Source organism: Calidris pugnax, unplaced genomic scaffold (genome assembly GCF_001431845.1).
Source record: "Calidris pugnax isolate Ruff unplaced genomic scaffold, ASM143184v1 scaffold28, whole genome shotgun sequence".
Taxonomy (NCBI): domain Eukaryota; kingdom Metazoa; phylum Chordata; class Aves; order Charadriiformes; family Scolopacidae; genus Calidris; species Calidris pugnax.
This window is the reverse complement of record NW_015090842.1, coordinates 13,979,955-13,986,850: the sequence shown is the minus strand read 5'-3', so window position 1 is coordinate 13,986,850 and position 6,896 is coordinate 13,979,955.

The following is a 6,896-nucleotide window of genomic DNA, read 5'->3' as shown; positions in this document are numbered from 1 at the left end:
GGAGGGGCGGTTCGGCGCTGCAGGCAGCCCGCCCGGCTCCGAGCCGGTGAAGCAAAACTTTCCGGAGTCCGGCTGCGGGGCGGGAGGGCTGCGTTCCCGCTGCCCGCGGGCTGGCTCCCTCATGGGCTCCTTCTGTGAAGTGAAGCTTCCAACGGGGCCGCCCGCCCTTCTAACGGCTCCCCAACGGCCGCGCGCGCTCCTAACGGCTCCCCAACGGCCGCCTGCCCGCTCTCTCAACGGCTTTCCCAGTTCCCTCACAGGCAGGCGGGGAGGTCTCAGTTGCTTGCCTTCCATCTCTATCTCGTGCCCCGTGCCATGTCTGCAGCTCTTTCCTGTAGCCCCTTGGGCCCTCAAAGGTTCTTTGCGTTCTGCCATGCCTCACAGACCAGCTGTCCCTTGCCACCCGCGCGATGGGCTGGCCCGGCAGAGCCAGCGGCGTGGCCATGGGCTGGGCGGCCATCTTGTGCCTCAGGGTGAGCTCGATGCCCGCAGCCTGCCCGCCTCAGCCTTTCCGTCTGAGGGAGCACTGAGAAGGTCGTGCTGCTATGCCTGCTTCCTCATTTTCACAAAACTTGGTAAGGATGCAGTATTTCCGAAACCTCTCTTTCCATAAGTGGATTTAGATGGTATTTGAATACTTGAATTTCTTCCCATCCCTGGAGATATTCAAGGTGATGAGGCCCTGGGCAACCTGGTCTAGTTGGGAGTGACCCTGCTGACTGTGGGGAGATTGGACTAGATGACCTTTGGAGGTCCCTTCCAGCCTGGACAATTCTATGATTCTATTTTAAAGCGCGTTGTGACAATGATGCTGGAGGGCCAGCTGTATGACAGAATGCAGATCCATTCCAGATACCAGACATGTCAGCAGCCAGGAGCTTCTTTCAGCTTCTGGCAAGATGGCTGACCCAGCACAGGGGAGGAGGAGTGGGACACCAAGACCCCTGAATAAGCTGCAGAGGCTGCTGAAGCCTATCAAAACTGAAGGGTAATTTAAGAGAGGAAACACAGCCTACCTCTACTCTCATGATTTGGCCCACTGGATCATCATCTGCCTTAAAATACATAGCCATTGATGGGCTTTGCCTTCCTTTCTGTCAGTTCCACAGAGACTGTAAGCAGTTCGGGACTTGCTGCCTCCGTTATGGCTCCTTTGTCATTAAAAGAAAACAACTTGCTCAAAAATGATCACTGGTTGCACATAATTTTCACTTAATTCAGCTATTGTTTCACATGTGATAAACTCTTCTATAAGAGATTTGCATAAAACTGTGGTTTGCAATAATAAATTTAGAAGCAGTTACAGCAGCTTTCTAAAGAGACAACTATTCAAATGGACATCAGGTAAGACAAGAACAGCTTAATAATTTTTCTGTTATTTGTCTGAAGTTGAGCATGTATTCTCAGAGTAACCAAGTGGTAATCCATGTGGACTGGCCTTTTCCTCAGAGCAAAGCATCAAGGCTTTGTCAATGTTGGAAGTACAAATTCCAGGCCAGGTAATCTCTATATAATCAGTAGCTCCATAGAGAAGATTACAATTTATACTGTTTATGATACGTCCTCTCTATTTATGTCCAGAGACAGAAATGGTAGCTGCATGTCTAGTGTGTATGAGCAAAATACTCTTTTTACATGCCGCCATATCGTTATCTCTCTAAAGCAAATAAGTAAAGCCACATAAAGCAAAAGTGACAGGAACACTGAAGCCTTAGCTTATTACCACAGTTATTATTATTATTATTATTCCCTAATTTGAGGACTCATTTTCACTTCCTTTTGGCAGTTTTCCATTCACTTCAGTTTGTTCAGGATCAAGCTTGTTGATAATTAATGCTATCTGATTGTGCTGTGGAATATAAAAGAGGCAGCCAAGAGACACGAAGAAAAAATAAATGTCTCAATCACCAGGAAAACATGGGAGAATTCATTTATTCTTTCACAAATAATTACTATATTCTTTAACTCCTCTAATGTAAGGTAGTTTTACAGCAGCTCAGTGAGTTTGCAGCATATACGCTTGTGTATTGTATTTGAAGTAGCTTTTGTAGTGGATTACCTTCTGGCAGATTTTGAGATTCTCAGTAAGTTCCCATAATAACCACCTTTACTGTCTTCTGATGTTCCTTTATTACTGCTGCTTTGGCAAGGCATGATGACTGCAACTCAACAAAATTCTGTTCTAAAAGCATGAACCATCAGTCCATAACTCTGCACTTTGGGGTCTTACTGTTGAAGACTGTACTAGTGCTGTCCAGAGACCGTTGCAGACAGCAAATCCAAGTGTGCACTAGGTGGCCAGCACTCTCATTACAAATCCACACCTCAAGCATTTTCCTTTTCCCTGGAAAAGGATTTTTTCATGTCGCATGAGTTACTGTCTTTTTTTATTGAGCTATGTTGTTTTTCTTTTAAGAAATTCTTTGAAGAAGAGTTCAATTTTACTTCAAAATACATGTTAAGGTGTTGGAGATATATGCACACACTGGGAAAAAAAAAATTTAAAAGGAGGACAGGAAAGAGAAGCAAGCTATACCTCATTGGCTCCATTGTCTGAGCAGTCTGTCCTGGCAGGAGAACGCTCTGATTAATGAATCCTGGCAGGATGAAGTAGAAGTAGATGCAGAACTCATTTTATAGAAGTTCTTCGTGTAAGACGAATTGTAGACTTTGAAAACATATTTTCTACTTGATCTTTATCTAATCCTTGGAGCAAGAGACATAATTGATTAGAATTGGTAAAAAGGAATGACAATACCCCAAGAAAATAATGAAAAATGCAGTGTTTTCAAAGGCATACCAATACTGACATGTTCTGAAATTTTAATTTTTTTCCCTTTTATTTCTTTAGTGATAATTATTTTCATTTCCATAAGACTCATAAGACTTCCTTCAGTGATTTTTGAAATGGAGAGCTGCCTGAATCATGCCGTTTCCCATGACTCTATCATATGTGGGTGAATATATCCACAGAAATGATAGAAAAACAGAATGTTTTTCCCACACCACAGAGGGATGACGCTTTTCCCAGAACAGGCCAAATTCAGCTTCCAAATAGACTTGGGCAACCACATTGAAAGGGGGTAGGCTCCAGCTGGCTGTATAGCTGTTGGTTCAGAAGGTGCAGAAGACCTCAGCTAGAAGTCTCTTTTCTGAAATTAAGTAAGGTAGTAAGCACACTTACATTGGATCTTTGTCTGAATCTGAACTTTAAATCATTGTGTCTTTTCCTAAATAACATACTGTACATAATGTTTTCTTCCTCTGCTTGTTCCTTTTAAAGATACTTAGGTTGAGTTGTAGGATTTCACATACAGAATAACTCGGTACGCCACAAGATGCCTGGTACCCAAGCTTTGCTTAAGATTTGCTCCCTGGTGAGCTGAAGGGCAATTGTTGCACATTTCAGTGAAGTATATGAAAGCATATCATAGCCAGAACCTTCACTTACATAAAGGAAACTATTCGCTAGTAGTTTTGCAAATTTCTGACAAAATATTTACTTGCTAATAGTCCCATTTAATATTTATAGGTTGTTGTCAACAGTTCCCTTGCTATGAGTGATTGGTATTTGATAAGAAAAGGCTTCCTTGGCCAGGAAAAGAGGAATGATGATGACTGTCTGAGAGAATGTATACACAGCTTTATCAACTGGTAAATCAAATTCTGCTGTCAGACAGAGCTGATCCTAGTTAAACAAATGGGGGAAACTAAATTCTGCTATGATCATTTCCTATTAACCTTATGCCCTTTTCCAGTGAGGGTTTTGCTCACGTACTGATTTCCTTCATTTTGTTTAATGTTCTGTAGATATCTCCATGCATGTGATGCAATTCATATTTTAAAATTCTTGTTCCTGCACATGCAGAGAAAAAACACCTATTTGATCTGTGCCAGTGGAAGGGCATCTCCTTCAGAGTGCACAAGGTTACCTACCATTTACTGATTACGCATTTTCTTCTTTTCACTAAAGAAACATTCAGTAGTCTTGTGTGTAACGAGGCTTGTGGGATAGCAAGGTGTGCTGTAGGTATCAGTACCAACAGCTGGTTACAGTTATCCCAGCCTGGTTTTAAGGCACTTGTGAAGGCATGGCTAATGCTTAAAGGTGATGTACTCCTTTCTTAATAGCCCAGAGAAAGCAGACTATCTCCTCAATTCTTGGTGAGCCACACTGTCACCTGTTCAGACATTAACGAACTGTTTTCCATCCAAGTGTGATTTGCTGCTTAATGAGGTCTTGTTGTGCATGTAAACATGAATGCAGTGTCAGGGAGGTAAAAGAGGCTAGGCCAGGATGATGCACTGTGTTCTGCATTTCAGGTGATGTCATGATTCTCTACAGGAATTCATCCAAATCCAAATATCGTGAGCTTGAGCTCCCCTCTACATTTGACTTTATTGTTTTAATAACATTTGTCAGGAAGTAAGACTCATGATTTTGATGGATATAGATGAGAGATTTGAAATATGATTTAACTAATAATTGGATAATCAGAGTGCAGTAAGGCACCAGAAATAGTTATCCCATAGGCACCTTGAAGTTACACCAAAATTATATTAGCATTGAGAAGCATCATGAAGAAATATATTATAGCCTCTCTTATGAAGAAAGGCTGAGAGACCTGGGTCTGTTTATGCTGGAGAAGAGAAGACTGAGAGCAGATCTCATCAATGCTTATAAATATCTAAAAGGTGGGTGTCAAGAAGATGGGGCCAGACCCTTCAGTGGTGCCCAGTGACAGGACAAGGGGCAACAGGCACAAACTGGAACACAGGAAATTCCATCTCACATGAGGAAAATCTTCTTTACTTGGAGGGTGCCAGCACACTGGAACAGGCTGCCAAGAGAGGGTGTGGAGTCTCCTTCTCTGGAAAGATTCAAAACCCGCCTGGACAGGTTCCTGTCCAGCCTGTTGTAGGTGACTCTCCTTTGGCAGGGGGATTGGACTAGATGATGCCCAGAGGTCCCTTCTGTCCCCTACTATTCTGTGATGATAGGCAACAAGTAGTTTTGTTTCCTTTTGCTCCTTCTGGATACATTCAGCAGTTTCACCTGTTATTACTAGTACCCTGTATTAAAAGTTCAGCAATGCAACATGTTTGGCATTCCTGTCCTTCCCATCCTGGCTGTTTGACACATCAGTATTTCACTTAGGCAGTTTCACTTAAATTGCATCAAAGAACGTCATCACAATTTTGTCTCTTGGCTGCAAGTACATTACAGAGGACTTAATGTTTTTTGGTTGCACTCAGAGCTGGACAGACTTCTAAAAAAATATCTTTCAACAATTTATTGGTGACAAGGACATTACAAAAATCAGAGGTAGACGGGCTGTGGCTTATTTCTTTCTTAGTTCCTTCTTTCTTAATCCTTGGAAAAGTTCCTTTTCCTCCTGGCCTGTTACCTCTTTCGTTTGCACTGAGAATGTCCAGGTATATAATCTTGCCAATCTGCAACAATATTTCCAGCCAACAATACTGGAGTCCTAGGAAAACAGCGTTTCTGGTATTTGAATGTGTTTGCTCAATACCTTCTTTTCCGCCAGTAGATGGCATTCCCCAGAAGTAAGCTGGAAACATACCTGCTTTTTGCATCTCCCTCTGACCCAAGCCAGGAGGGTATTTCCATGGCAAGCTTAAGCACAGATGTAGAATATTCTCCCCAGCATTTCTAAACTTGCATTTCATCTGTATCAGTAGTTGTTATCAATAGTTGTTAAAGCTGTGTCAGCATCTGTTGCATTTTTTACAGCTTTGAGAATGAGTTAGAGTTAGTTTTTTCCTCAGGGCTGTCAATTTTAAATTTTTAGCTGGACCAGCACTCCCCAACACTGTGACCTTAATGGCCATACCTCTTTGTGAAGTTAATGCCTATTTGCTTCAATGGCAGGATCTGAAATTTCAAGCAAATATGAATGTGTTGCCAGCAGAAGATGAATTTAGTGGTGTTAGAGAGCATGGCTCATCATCGTTACTGATCAGGGACCCAGATTTAGGTCGTTCTGATACAAGCAGATATGTTTTGTTTCCCTGTGTTATTGGTTGGGTACAAACTCTTAGAGAGGAAAAAAAGAGTAACTCAAATTTCCATTACATCAAACGTCACTTCTATGCATTCTCTAATATCTGTTTTCTTACTTTATGCAGAAACTCAACTATATACTATATTTAGGCTTGTTTGTCTTCTTCCTACCTTTGAATGTTACAGAGTTTCTTTCTCAGGGTATATCTGTTAGCCTCTTACTGCAGTTGTGTCACGGTCACATTTACAGCAGAGTTGACACGCTTGCAGAGTGTAGCTTGTTCTGTTTTCCATTTAGGCAGTTAAGGGAATAGTTCTGTGTCATTTTGAGACTTTCATGGGGTTTTTTTAATTTAGGATTTTGTCTTTGTTAGACTATGCTTAATAGGAGTAGGCAGGAACTTGAATGTCTGTTTGGAATGAAATTTTTATGGTCCTAAATATCAGCAGAGGAAGTTAAGAAAACAGTAATCTAATGGCAGTGAAACACTGAAATTAACTGCCTGAAACTACTATGGAATCTCCATCATTCGAGATCCAAAAGAATAGTTTCAGCAGAAATCCATGAAGAATGATGTAGAAATGACTGAACGTGCCTTGGAGAGAGAAGTGGGTTAAATAGTCTCCCAGACTCAGCCTTATTTTCTGTAATTCTACAGTTCTCCAGTGGTCCTGCCTCTTGTCTGTTAGAGGAACATAGAGATGTTTAGAGGCTGAATTAATTAAACCTAAGAGCAAATTCTTCTACTGATATATGAATGTCCGTTGGTAGAGACTGTTGCTAGAGAATTTGGTTTGTAATACAGTTTTGCTGTCACTGTTTTTCTCAGTGTCACCTGTGATGGTGTGACATTTAAGTTCCCATATACAA